Below are 13316 nucleotides of genomic sequence, written 5' to 3'. Positions count from 1 at the left end.
CCGCTGTAGCGGTACCTATTTATCTACTTGCACTTTGACGTGCTTTTGAACTGCTAGGTTGGCAGGAGCTGGGACCAAGCAACGGGAGCTCACCCCGTCACAGGGATTCGAACCGCCAACCTTCTGATCAGCAAGCCCTAGGCTCAGTGGTTTAACCACAGCGCCACCTGGGTCCCCTTTCACATTACATAGCATGTGCTTTTTTGTGTCATTGTGGCTCCGAGAGGCATGTGCTGTCTTTGCCCTCTGTTTCACCATCCCTGGTAGGCCTATTTGTCTTGTACCTTGTGGCATCATGCAATCCTGGTGGTTTGCCCACAAGGAAGGCACCTGAGACAATGGATTACTCACTGGCTCCATCTTAATAAGGGAGGGCATTGAAAAGAGAATGGCCAATAACCATTCTCTACAGTCGTGCACGATCTGTTCGTTGCCCTTTAAACTCCAAAGCTCAAAGCACCTGAAAGTTATCCCTGATAACTGGCTCATAATACAGTGGTACCTTGGAAGTTGAACGGAATCCATTCTGGAAGTCCGTTCGACTTCCAAAATGTTCAGAAACCCAAGTGTGGCTTCCGATAGGCTGCAGAAAGCTCCTGCAGCCAATCAGATGCTGTGGAAGTACCCCCGGACGTTCGGGTTCCAAAGAACATTTGCAAACCAGAACACTCACTTCCGGGTTTGCGGCGTCCGGGAGCCAAAACATTCAACTCGCAAGGCATTTGGGATCCAAGGTACGGCTGTATACAGCGGAGAGAAATTAGGTCTGCCTTCCCCATCTGCACAGCACACAATCCTACCCTGGGTGTCTTTAGACATCTATACAGGGCCATGACATCCAAATATAACCTCTGTGCGTAAAATCTGATGTACAGGCTGAAGCACACATAGATGATTATCTGATATTATCCAAGAAACGGACCCTGTGAAATGGCCACGTGTGCATAGTGCATTCTCTAATATCACATCCTACAAAAGGGATGGGAAATTTTATTCAGCCTGAGGCCATAATACGGTAGGGAATCTTCCAGGGGTCGCATGCCAGTGGTGGTGGGCAGGGCCAAAGTGGTTGAAACAACAGGCATGACTCTTACCTTGCACCATAGGCTATATCCCAGCTATTTGAAACAGATGTTTGTACACACATACAAGCCCATATTTCCACCTTCCATCAAAGCAACCAAGAGGAGTCATCCCAGTTCATGAACACAGACCAGCAGGAGAAAGCACTAGAGGAGGGTGCAGAGCAAGACTGCTGAGGATTCAGAGGGCTCACCTGGATTCCTGAGTAACCAGGAAACTTACCAGCAATAGGGACACGGGTGGCGCTGTGGTCTAAACCACTGAGTCTCTTGGGCTTGCTGATCAGAAGGTCAGCTGTTCAAATCCACATCCACATGACAGGGTGAGCTCCCGTTGCTCTGTCCCAGCTCCTGCCAACCTAGCAGTTCGGAAGCACGTCAAAGTGCAAGTAGATACAGTCATACCTCCGTTTAAGTATGCTTCAGTTTGAGTACTTTCAGTTCAAGTACTCCGCGGACCCATCTGGAACGGATTAATCCACTTTCCATTACTTTCAATGGGAAAGTTCACTTCAGGTTAAGTACGCTTCAGGTTAGGTACAGACTTCCAGAACCAATTGTGTACTTAAACCGAGGTACCACTGTAAATAGGTACTGCTGTGGTGGGAAGGGAAACGGCGTTTCTGTGCACTCTGTTTTCCGTCAAGGTGTTCCGTTGCGCCAGAAGCGGTTTAGTCATCCTGGCCACATGACACAGAAAGCTGTCTGTGGACAAACGCCGGCTCCCTTGGCCTGAAAGCAAGATGAGCGCCACAACCCCATAGTCCCCTTTGACTAGACTTAACCGTCCAGGCATCCTTTACCTTTACCTTACCAGCAATAACACTAACAGGGCAACAACCAGGGCTTTTCTTCAGATGGAAATCACCGGAGCTCAGTTCCAGCACCTCTCAGGTGGGTGCCATTACCATTATAAGAGAACAAGAGAGGTATTCATGGTGAGTTCTGGTCATACCTGCCAAGTTCCTCTCTGAAAAATAAGGGACCGGACCAAAAGTAGCATGCCGGAAGTAGCGTGACGGCCATTTTGGAACTGGGCGGAGCATGCTCAGAAGTGACTTTTGATGCTGCTGTGCCCAGTTCCAAAATGGGCGCCGCACCAGAAGTCGCGCTGCAGCCATTTTGGAACTGGGCAGAGCAGCATCAAAAGTCGCTTCTGAGCATGCTCCACCCAGTTCCAAAATGGCCACCGTGCCAGAATAAACCGAGAAAAAACAAAAAAATCCATTTTTTCAACTAGGAACAGCTGGAAAAATGGGGATTTCCTGGGGAAAACGGGAGACTTGGCAGCTATGGTTCTGGCACCTTCCCCCCCTAGAAAAATAACACTAGCAGCAGCCATAGCAGCATTCATGGCTGGCCCAAGATCAGAGTCCAAGATAGCAGAAGCTACAACAAAGGTTCACCTTCAAATGAACAGCATTTCTACCGCATTTCCATACCCATCAACATTTCTCCAATGAAAATAGGGACGTCCCGTCCCATAACGAAAATTTTGCTATTTATACCCCACACATCTTCCTGGGTTGCCCCAGCCACTCTGGACAGCTTCCAGCATATATATAAAAAATGTAATAAAACTTTTTTTAAAAAAGCACGTTCCCTATCCAGGGCTGCCTTCAGATGGCTCGGGGGTCGGTCAGATAACTCCATACCCTCCAACATTTCTCCAATGAAAATAGGGACATCCTAAGGAAATTTGGGACATTCCAGGATCAAATCAGAAACCAGGATCAGGGACGTCCATAAAAAATAGAGACACTTGGAGAATCTGCATTTCTACCTACCGGTATGGCCCATGATTTCATGCCATGGTGCTGATTTTGATTATGATGCCAATGTACTTTCTTTGTTTTCCTTCCTCTGTCACAACAGGAAAGTGCAAGGTGGTTATTAAAATGTGAGTTACGTACGAGCTTTGATTTGTAGAATGATCAGCAGAGAGTTTGTTACATAGTCTGCCAAGACCCCCCAGCAGTTTCCCACTTCCTCGCAATGAAAAAAGGGTTTGAGAACCACTGCTGCTTTCAAAAGGGAAGAAGGAGATTGTATCATGAGAGCTTCCCACTTGGAACTCCCAGCTAGCCGCTGGGGACCAGGAGGGCTGACCTATGTGTCGAGCTGGAAGGCTTCTCGCCTTCCCCGTTGGCCACGAGGGACACGGCAGTAGGGCTTTTCTCACGACACTGGCTGCACCGCGTTGTGGGAAAACTTGGGGTCAGCTAGTGTTTACGAGAAAGGGATTGTTTGCGGTTGACCTTTCCCTGTGTTCATGCAAATGCATGGGAAGCCCACATCATGCCCCAGAGTTTTTATAGGAGGAACCCATGCCATTATTGCCTTCACCTCGACCATTCCTGGCAAGGGAAGGGAGGTGCTCCACTGGACTGCTGGGAAAGACATGGAGGTGATGTAGGCCGAGAGCACACTACATTGCGGTTGAGCAAATCTCACGATGGGCAGGGGACGGGCGGAATGATGAAAAGGGAAAAACCGCCGGGTTTTATCAACATTTGTTATTTCAATGCGGATTGTTATTTGCTTTACTATCGTTTTGCATTGTGGATTGTGGTCCAGTTTGAGGGTTTGAGGTGTGTGTGTGTGAATGAAATTGGGCAGGGTGTGGATTTTGTTAATAAATAAATAAATAAGTATAGTTTATATATAAATACATAAGTATGTGGGCATAGGGATCGCTTAGAGCCTTTCCACTCCATAGCCTTTTTGAAATTACGAGTGCAAACAAGCAGTGCCGGATTTATGTATAGGCTAAGTAGGCTGAAGCCTAGGGCCTCTAAATCTAGGGGGCCTCGCCAGCCCGCCCTCTTTCCAAATTGCAAACCCAAGACTTAATGCGAGGGCAGGTTAACTCGGGTCTCTAAATCTAGGGGGCCTCACCAGCCTGCCCTCTCCCCAGTGCCACAGTCTCCCCTCTCCCCAAATTGCAAACCCAAGACTTCATGCAAGGGCAAGGCAACCCAGGCCCATGCACCCTGCACCCAATCTTGTTTTTGTACAATCTTGTTTGTTCTCAGTAACCAAAATTATATTATCAACATATACAAGCAGAGAAATTGTTTTCCTTCATTTGCAAGGAATTGTACAAAACAAAGTGGCACTAATAAAGAAATGTTCCAGGGTGGCATCAGAAAGCAAACTAAAAATGCTTTTGCAGTTCATCAAAACTATCCAGCAATATCAAGTTATAGGAAAACTGGTGCTATTAACAGTGATCCTTCTAGTTGGTTAATTGGTTCGGCAACTTCCATGCACATGATGTGTGATGCTAATTATTTCCCCAAAGAGTTAAATGATAACTACCGGTAATCAGAGGCAGCTATAGTTGCAAATGACAAGAAAATTTCTGTGAAAGGAAGAGGAGCAGTGAAATATACTCGGAGGCGAGAGTGAATTTCATGCTCTTTATTCAGCCCATATTCATCAAGGAGAAGAAGAGAAGACGAATCGCTCTTTTCCCAAAACCATCTGCTTATATACATTATTTACACAATGGGCCTTGCGTGATTGGCTACTTCAGGGCTACACCTGTGGGCCAATTATATTGTGGATTGACTTCTGCCTGCAGCCTGATTGGCTGCTCCTACAGGCCAATCAGGTAGCAGATTCACTTCTGCCAGCCGCCTGATTGGCTGCTCCAGCAGGCCAATCAGGTTGCGGATTCACTTCCACCTGGAGTTGGATTGGGTAGCTCCCGCTGATTCTGAATCCTATTGTTCTAGGATTCAGCTCAGTACATAACACCCCTCCCCTCTAAGTTCCAGTCCTGCCCGGGAAGTTGCATTCGTAGTCCCCAAGGTCTGCTGGCCGCCTCCGTGTGCGTTGTGGCCTGGGGTGTTCCTTGGTCAGGGGTTCTGGTTCTGGCTCGTGTTCCGAGGCTGCTGGCTGTGCCGGGGCTGTCTGGTCTGGCGCCACTGAACCACTAGGTTGTGACTCTGGTTCCGGTGTCCTTCCAGCCTCGGGGCGCCCCTCTGTGCCTACTGCTTCTGCTTCCCCTGCCCACCCCTCTTGCTCTACAGGCCTCACTGCCCTGCTGTCCCCTTGGGACCCCTCTGTCCCGCTCTCCTCCCGGGTTCCTCCTGGGAATCGTCGCCGTAGCTGGTCGCAGTGGCGGCGCCAACATTGCCCCCCTTCCGTTAGTACCTCGTACGACACGGAACCGGTCACCTTGGTGACTGTGGCGGGTACCCATGCTGGGCCTGCCCCAAAATTCTTTGCATACACTGGGTCCTGGGCCACAAATGTCCGGGGGTTCCTGCCTTTCCCCACCACTACCTCATCCTGAGCTCTGTCGGGGTGAAGTCGGTCCAGTCTAGTTGCAAGGCGCCGGCCCATGAGTAGTTCAGCTGGGCTCCGGCCCGTCGTTGTGCTTGGGGTGCTGTGCTGTGCTAGAAGAAATGCGGCAAGGCGGTATTCCCAGTCCCCTTGTGTTATGCGGCGGAGGCTGTCCTTGGTGGTCCGCACCATGCGCTCCGCTTGGCCATTGGTGGCAGGGTGGAATGGTGCTGAGCGGATGTGGCGGATGGCGTTCTGCGCTGTGAAGGTCTGGAACTCCTCTGACGTGAATGCGGTTCCATTGTCCGAGACGAGGGTGTCAGGGAGCCCGTGGGTTGCAAACAGCTTACGTAGTACCCGGATGGCTGCCACCGTAGAAGTGGACGGTACCAGTGCGACCTCCAGCCATTTGGTGTAGGAATCCACCACTATGAAGAATGTTTTTCCCTGGAAGGGGCCAGCGAAGTCCACGTGCAAGCGTGACCATGGATGTCGGGCGGACTCCCAGGGCTGGACTGGGGCCCTTGGGGGATCCGGGCGGGATTCTTGGCAGGTCTGGCAGTGTTGGACCCAGGCCTCTATCTCTCTGTCAATCCCCGGCCACCACACATAACTCCTGGCAAGGGCCTTCATCCTCACTACCCCTGGGTGTGTCTCGTGTAGGGCTGTGAGGACCCTTTTGCGGAGGGGCTGGGGAACAACAACCCTGCTTCCCCATAACAGGCACCCCTTGTGGGCCGACAGTTCATGTTTGCGGTTTGTGTAGCCAGCGAATTCTGGCCCGGGGCTGCTGCTGGGCCATCCTCGCCACACCCAGTCCAGGACCCGGGAGATGACCCTATCTTTTGTGGAATGGTGCGCAACTTCTTGTGCCTGAATGGGTCGGTCGGGAAGCAGCTCCAGGGTCATAACCTCTTGCGCAGGCGCTGGGTCGGGGCCTGTTTCTGGTAGTGGTAGCCTGCTGAGTGTGTCTGCGTGGCCCATCGCCTTCCCAGGGCGGTGGATTAGTGCATACTGGTAGCCGGCAAGGAAAATTGACCACCTGAGGACACGTGGAGACAACACTTGGGGGGTCTGCTTCTCGGGGGCAAACAGGCCAAGCAACGGCTTGTGGTCAGTCACTATGGTAAAGGGCCGCCCGTACAAGAAATCATGGAATTTTTTTACGCCCTTCACGATTGCCAGACCCTCCTTGTCAATCTGTGAGTAGTTTCGTTCGGCTGCAGCAAGCGTCTGGGAGAAGTATGCCACCGGCACCTCTCTTCCATCCGGGAGTTGGTGTCCCAGGACAGCGCCGATGCCATAGGGAGAGGCGTCGCATGCCAGCACCACTGGCAGCCTCTCGTCGAAGTGTGCCAAGACCGAGTTCGAGACGAGCAAGTCCTTGACTGCCTGGAATGCGGCCCTTTGTCGCTGGCCCCACACCCAAGGGGCCCTTTTATCTAGGAGTCTGTGTAGGGGCTCCGCTACCGCTGCCTTATGGGGAAGGAAGGCATGGTAAAAGTTCAATAGTCCCAAGAATGACTGAAGTTCGGGCTTGCTCTTGGGCGCTGGGGCCTCACAAATGGCCCGTACCTTGTCACCGGTTGGATGGACCCCTTCTGCGTCCACCTTAAATCCCAGAAAGTCCACCTGCGGCACTCCCAGTAAACACTTTTCCCGCTTCACCTTGAGGCCCGCCGTCTGGAAACGGTGCAGGACGGAGCGGAGGCGGTCCTCAAATTCCTCTGGTGTGGGCCCGGCGATCAGTACATCATCGAAGAAGGGGGTGACGCCAGGAATCCCTTTAAGGAGAGAGTCCATTAGATTCTGGAATATGCCTGGTGCCACGCTAACGCCAAATTGCAGCCGCTTTACTCTGAATGCCCCTCTGTGCGTCACAATCGTCTGAGCCTCTGCTGTGGCTTCGTCCACAGGCAACTGTTGATACGCTTGGGCCAAGTCCAGTTTGCCAAAGATTTTTGACCCAGCCAGGGTGGCGAGGACATGGCTGACCACTGGCACTGGGTATGCATGGGCCGTGAGAGCCTTGTTTATGGTGCATTTGTAGTCTGCACAGATGCGGACCGAACCGTTAGGCTTGACGGGTGTGACAATTGGAGTTTCCCAGGGGGCGTTGGGCACCGGCTCCAGCACTCCTTGCTCCACGAGCCGGTCCAATTCCTCGTCTATGCGGGGTTTCAGGGCGAACGGGACCCGGCGGGCCTTGTGCCTGATGGGTCGTACAGCGGGGTCTAGCTGTAGGGCAATGGGGGGTCCTGTATATCGTCCCAATGCCCCATCGAAAACCCCTGGAAACTCTTTGCATATGGCGTCCACGTCCACTTGTAAGCTAGTGCGGTTCACCCCGGTAACGGCTAGCCCCAGAGGTCCAAACCATGCCAGTTCCAGTAAGCTAACGTAGGGGCCCTTAACTACCAGCAAGTCCAATTGTTGCTTTCGCCCTCGATATTGCACCCTGAAGGTCCCCACCCCCATTGTAGGGACCTTACGTTTCTGGAAGTCCCGGAGGGTGAATGGGGCCGGCCTTAGTTTGGGACCCCCATTAGGGCACAGTTCCCTTAATGTTCGGGCCGAGATTATGGATAGAGTTGAACCCGTGTCCAGCTCCATGCGGCATGGGGCTCCCTCTATCTGTACCTCTATATAAATTTTCTCTGTGCTGGGATGGGGCAACTGGAATACCTGGTAGTCCGTGATCTCCGTCGAGTTGCCTTGGTGCATGGTGCCGTGTGACCTGGGGCTCCTGGGTCGGTCATCTGATGCTTGTCGACGGGTGAGTCGAGCCCGACACACCCGGGCGATGTGTCCCAATTTTCTGCACTGCCTGCACTCTGCGTTGCGGAAACGACAGGTCCTCCTCTCGTGGTTCTCCCCGCAGCTTGCACAGTTCCCTCCTTCTCGTCGAGGCTGCTGTGGTGTGTGTGCTGCTTGAGTGCGCCGCTGTACTCGGTGTACTTCCTCCCTGTCAGATTCGGATTCGTCGGTGAGGTCTTCGTGGTAGACCCTCGGTTGGGATGGCGGGGCCGGTCGTGCCTCTTGCGTTGACCTCTCGGCGGCTTCGGTTGCCAGGGCTTCCTCCAGAGCAATCTGGAACGTGAGGTCTTTTTTGGTGTAGAGGCGTCGTTGCAACATCTCGTCCCTCAGGCCACCGACGAGGCGGTCACGAAGCATGTTCTCCAACTCTGAGAAGTTGCATAACCGGGCGGCTTGGCGGAGGGAGGTCACAAACCCAGTTATGGTTTCCCCCGGGGCTTGCCGCTTTGCGTAGAAGGCATTTCGGCAAGCTACCACCGAGGGCTGTGGTGAAAAGTGCTCCTTCAGCCGTTCCATTATTGTTTTGTAAGAGACGGTAGCGACATCTCTAGGTGCAAGGAGAGCCCGGGCGATTTCAAACGTCTCCTTTCCACAGACGCTGAAGAATGTCGCCCTCTTCATGGCATCGTTGGTGACTTCTTTCGCTTGCAGGAGGAAGTTGAAACGGGCGGCGTACCCTTCCCAGTCTCCTGATGCTGGTTTGAATGGCAAGAAGCTGCTGTCGGTTGCCATTCTGGGTTCCTTGTGTCCTGGAGCTGAAGCCTGGATGCACGGTGCGATGCAGCGGTGCAGCAGGTGGCGGTGCTGCGGTGCAGTGCGTGGTGGCGGTCAGCTCAGCAGGATCCCACCTTCGTCGCCAGTGAAATATACTCGGAGTCGAGAGTGAATTTCATGCTCTTTATTCAGCCCATATTCATCAAGGAGAAGAAGAGAAGACGAATCGCTCTTTTCCCAAAACCATCTGCTTATATACATTATTTACACAATGGGCCTTGCGTGATTGGCTACTTCAGGGCTACACCTGTGGGCCAATTATATTGTGGATTGACTTCTGCCTGCAGCCTGATTGGCTGCTCCTACAGGCCAATCAGGTAGCAGATTCACTTCTGCCAGCCGCCTGATTGGCTGCTCCAGCAGGCCAATCAGGTTGCGGATTCACTTCCACCTGGAGTTGGATTGGGTAGCTCCCGCTGATTCTGAATCCTATTGTTCTAGGATTCAGCTCAGTACATAACAAGCAGGTTTGCTCAAGTGTGTTGCAGGTAGAAATACTGTTTGTAATGAATTGAGAGCAGCAGTTTACTTGCTCAAATTAACAAATAAGAAAGTTTTGAGAATTTAAATTCTAGATTAAAATTGATTACTTAATTGAGGAGGGGATTGTGACAAAAACACTGGGGCCTAATTTGAATAGTAGAGTGCCTGGTATCTGGTGGGCAATCTCATCCTTTATTTCCACACTGTGGCTACAGAGCAAATCACCTGTCAGGAGAGTTATGAGATTCAGGTGAGGGTCAGAGGCCTTGTCAATCCCAGCAAGGTATATAAGAGGCCTTTGTCCTGCCCAGGCCTTTGCCCTGCCCAAGCGGCATTGGTATATACTAATCCATTAGTATATAACCTATTGCAACTGAATTCCCCTTATGTAGCCAAGATGGAAATGCTCTTGCAGAAAAGGGATGTGTTGACAGGTCAGGGGAACCCAAAGATCTCCAGAAGTCAAAACAAAACAAAAGCAAAATACCCTCTACCACACACCCCCAAATTTTTTTGATGGGAAACTCCTTAAGCTTTCCCCTTGCCCAAAAACAGCTAAAAGAGGACTGAGCCAATGTTTGTAGCAAAATGTTGAGTATTTGTTGTGGGTTATACTGATTTAATCAAATAGCCAGACTTGGCCCTCCTTGCTCTAGAGCAGGCATCCCCAAACTTCGGCCCTCCAGATGTTTTGGACTACAATTCCCATCTTCCCCGAGCACTGCTCCTGTTAGCTAGGGATCATGGGAGTTGTAGGCCAAAACATCTGGAGGGCCGCAGTTTGGGGATGCCTGCTCTAGACAAAGTAACTTTGGGCTAGAAAAATATTGCCTGTTTCACTGTCTCTGCTTGAAGAGATTGATAAAGCTCTGCCAAACAAAGCATTTCTTATCTGCTCCCCGGGGTCATCATCACATCACAAAATCTTCCCACAGCATGGTTGTTATGTGACAACTGCAATCACTGGAGAAGGAGCAAGGCTGTCTCTCTAAACCCACCTCAGGGCACCAGGTTAAAAAACAATAAAACCAGTGTTGCCTTATTAAAGGTTTACATCTCTGTTTTGAAGCCAATGAGTTTATTTACTCAAACTAGAGTATGTATGGAGGTTACTGTAGAATGTCATGCCTCATCTGTTTTCCAGTCAACACTTATTAATGATGAATTTCTATGCGCAGTTTAAACAAGAGTAACATGCCCATCTCCCTCTACGGAAGCAGGAAATTCAAACTGCAGAACGCCAGATGTTGTTATATTGCCCTCTGCTGTTTGATACACTTCAAGCTTGATACTCCAAATGAATATACTGTAACGGTATGAAATTCTTTTAGCTTTATAGACATCTTTCTGTTCTGCCTTTCCACCCACAGAGAGATGATCAACATGGCCAGCAACCAGAAGTGTAGTTAAAAAGAAGTATACAATGGACTTGAAAAAATAAACATGGGATAGCTCGGTCGGTAAAGTATGAGATGTGGGTTCGAGCCCCAGACTTGGCAAAAGATTCTTGCATTGCAGGGGGTTGGACTTGGTGACCCCGCGTGGTCACTTCGAACCCTACAATTCTATGATTTTATAGAAAACCAGGCTGGGAATCAGATTGAAATGGATCTGATCAGTCATATCCAGAAAAGCGTGGAACTGAGGCACCACCGCATTCAAGCACATTGCCGAAAGGTGGCTGTTTGCAGGGCTGGTTCAATATATTTTGCTTTCTAAAGAGGACAAAATGGTGCCCTCCCAGTCAACAGAAGTTGACTGGACTGACACTGGAATCTTAGTTTGCTTCTGGCAAGGGGGTGATGCATGGGAGGGCAACGGGCTAGTTATTGGGGTGCAAGGCAGGCCATGTAGCACACAAAACTCTGCCTTCCAGCAGAAAGTCATGACCAGAGGGCTTCAGGAGGAACATCTACGCTCCTGCAACCACCTTCTTTTGCCAAGCCAGTTCCCTCTTTGTCTAATGGTAGGGATGGAGCTGGGTGTTGGGTGCCAGCTGCAGATGATCTAAGACAGTAGGGACTCCCCCCCCCCAATAATGGTCTCACTGCAAAAAACAACAAACAAAAAAACCCTCTCCCACCCCACAATTTTTATAGATCCACTCACAGACCATGAAAATGGGCAACCATTACAGCTATTTGTTGAGCATCAAGGGGCAAAATGCATCAAGGATCCTCTCATCTTCTCCCTTCTGCTGGCTGCCACATTTAAATCTCTGTAATGACTTGCACTGAGATTGCATCAGAAGAAAGCATCATTCTACAGGGCACTCTGGGGAAAAACAGTAGCCACCCAGGACAGCTGCCAGTGGCCCTTGACACATTGTTACACAGCACCATTCTGGGGGGTTCAAATGTACCCCCAACAGGAACTGAGGGAGCACCAGGGAGCTTTGCACACTACTCTCAAAATCTGCTGAAATCGGAAAGAGGGGGGTACAATTTTATGTCCCCTTTTTAATGCACTCCAAATTCAGGCTGAACTTTCAGAATTCCAAATACTTGGTCCAGCACTACTGACTAATGCTTCCTTCCGGTTGGTGCCAGGCCCTCTTTCTGCAAAAAAACAAAAAACAAACCCACACCTACATTAAAATAACTTCCCTATTTAATCAGGCAACCCAACTCTGACTATTGCTTCCTCTGGAATTGTTGGAGCTAAGCCCTCTTTCTGAAGAAAACAAGAAATTTCCTGCCTTATCTATTCAGGAAACCCAACCTTTTTTTGATCACCCTGTCCAAGAAATAAAGATGAGCATACAAGTGACCAGTCATATAATTTCAAGAATTCTATCCACATCCTAGGTAGAAACACTTTCATCGAATACTTTGTGGAAATCACCATCTATGAGCAACTTTGTGTGCAAAGCATCTTGCAAATGTGGGTCATTGAGGGATCACCCAGAGCGACAAGTTGTAAAACTCAGAACAGTTCTGCTGGACAGCCCTGCACAAGTGCAACAGTGGTGAGTGCAAAGTAGAATCTCTTTGTCGGCACCACAACCACCGCAGAGTAGCTGCAGAACGAACTTTCTCCTGTGTTCGGTCAGATTCATTCAGAGTTCTCCTCCATCATCGCTCTCTCGCAGATAGCATCTAGCCAAGTCTCATTCTGCGAAAGCCTGTGCCACAATAAATATGTTAAGTCTGTTAAGACACCGCAAGGCTGTTTGTTATCTTTACTGCTCGCCAGCTTCTGTTGGCACAAAGCAAGGGTAGGAAAACTCGAGGCCCCTTTTAATCTCCACCATTCACTCGGCGTGATCTATGCGCAAAGCGTGGGAGGTGATCAAGGTGCATGTTCCATGCGCAGACTGGCAGGCATGAAATGCAAGCAGACCAAGCTGATAGGGGAGGTGAGATTCTGAGAATTGCAAATTTCACTTTGAAAACAAGTTTCTCGCCTTCTCTGTTTTTAGAGGGAAAGTCTATAGAGGGGTAGGAGAGCTGGACATAAGGCCAATATATTTCACATCTGGCAACCAATGCGTCCCCTTGGTTTCAGATAGTACATGGGTAAATGAGTCTAAAAAGCCCGGGATACATATTTTCACATTCCTGGTGGCTCGTTTACCAGATGTAATGCATTCAGCGTAAGTTCTGGAAGTGTATACTCGATTCTGACCAAACTAAGCCTCCTAGAGCGCGACATACATCAGGAGGCATATGAATTAATGCACACATGTTTTGTGCAAGTCTGCATCCCCTTTCTCAGTGTGTGTGTGTGTGTGTGTTTGTCAATGGCTACTCTGCTTGGCCATTCAAGTGTCATTCACATCATTTTATTTAAAGGGCTTGCTGATTTTTCAGTCCCTCATCCCCCCCGCCCAATTTTCCATTATCTTACCAACCAGCTTCTGGAAAC

This window comes from Zootoca vivipara, chromosome 12 (genome assembly GCF_965207765.1).
Source record: "Zootoca vivipara chromosome 12, rZooViv2.hap1.1, whole genome shotgun sequence".
In the NCBI taxonomy this organism is placed as follows: Eukaryota; Metazoa; Chordata; class Lepidosauria; order Squamata; family Lacertidae; genus Zootoca; species Zootoca vivipara.
The sequence above is the reverse complement of the archived record's forward strand: the minus strand, read 5'-3'. Positions refer to the sequence as shown.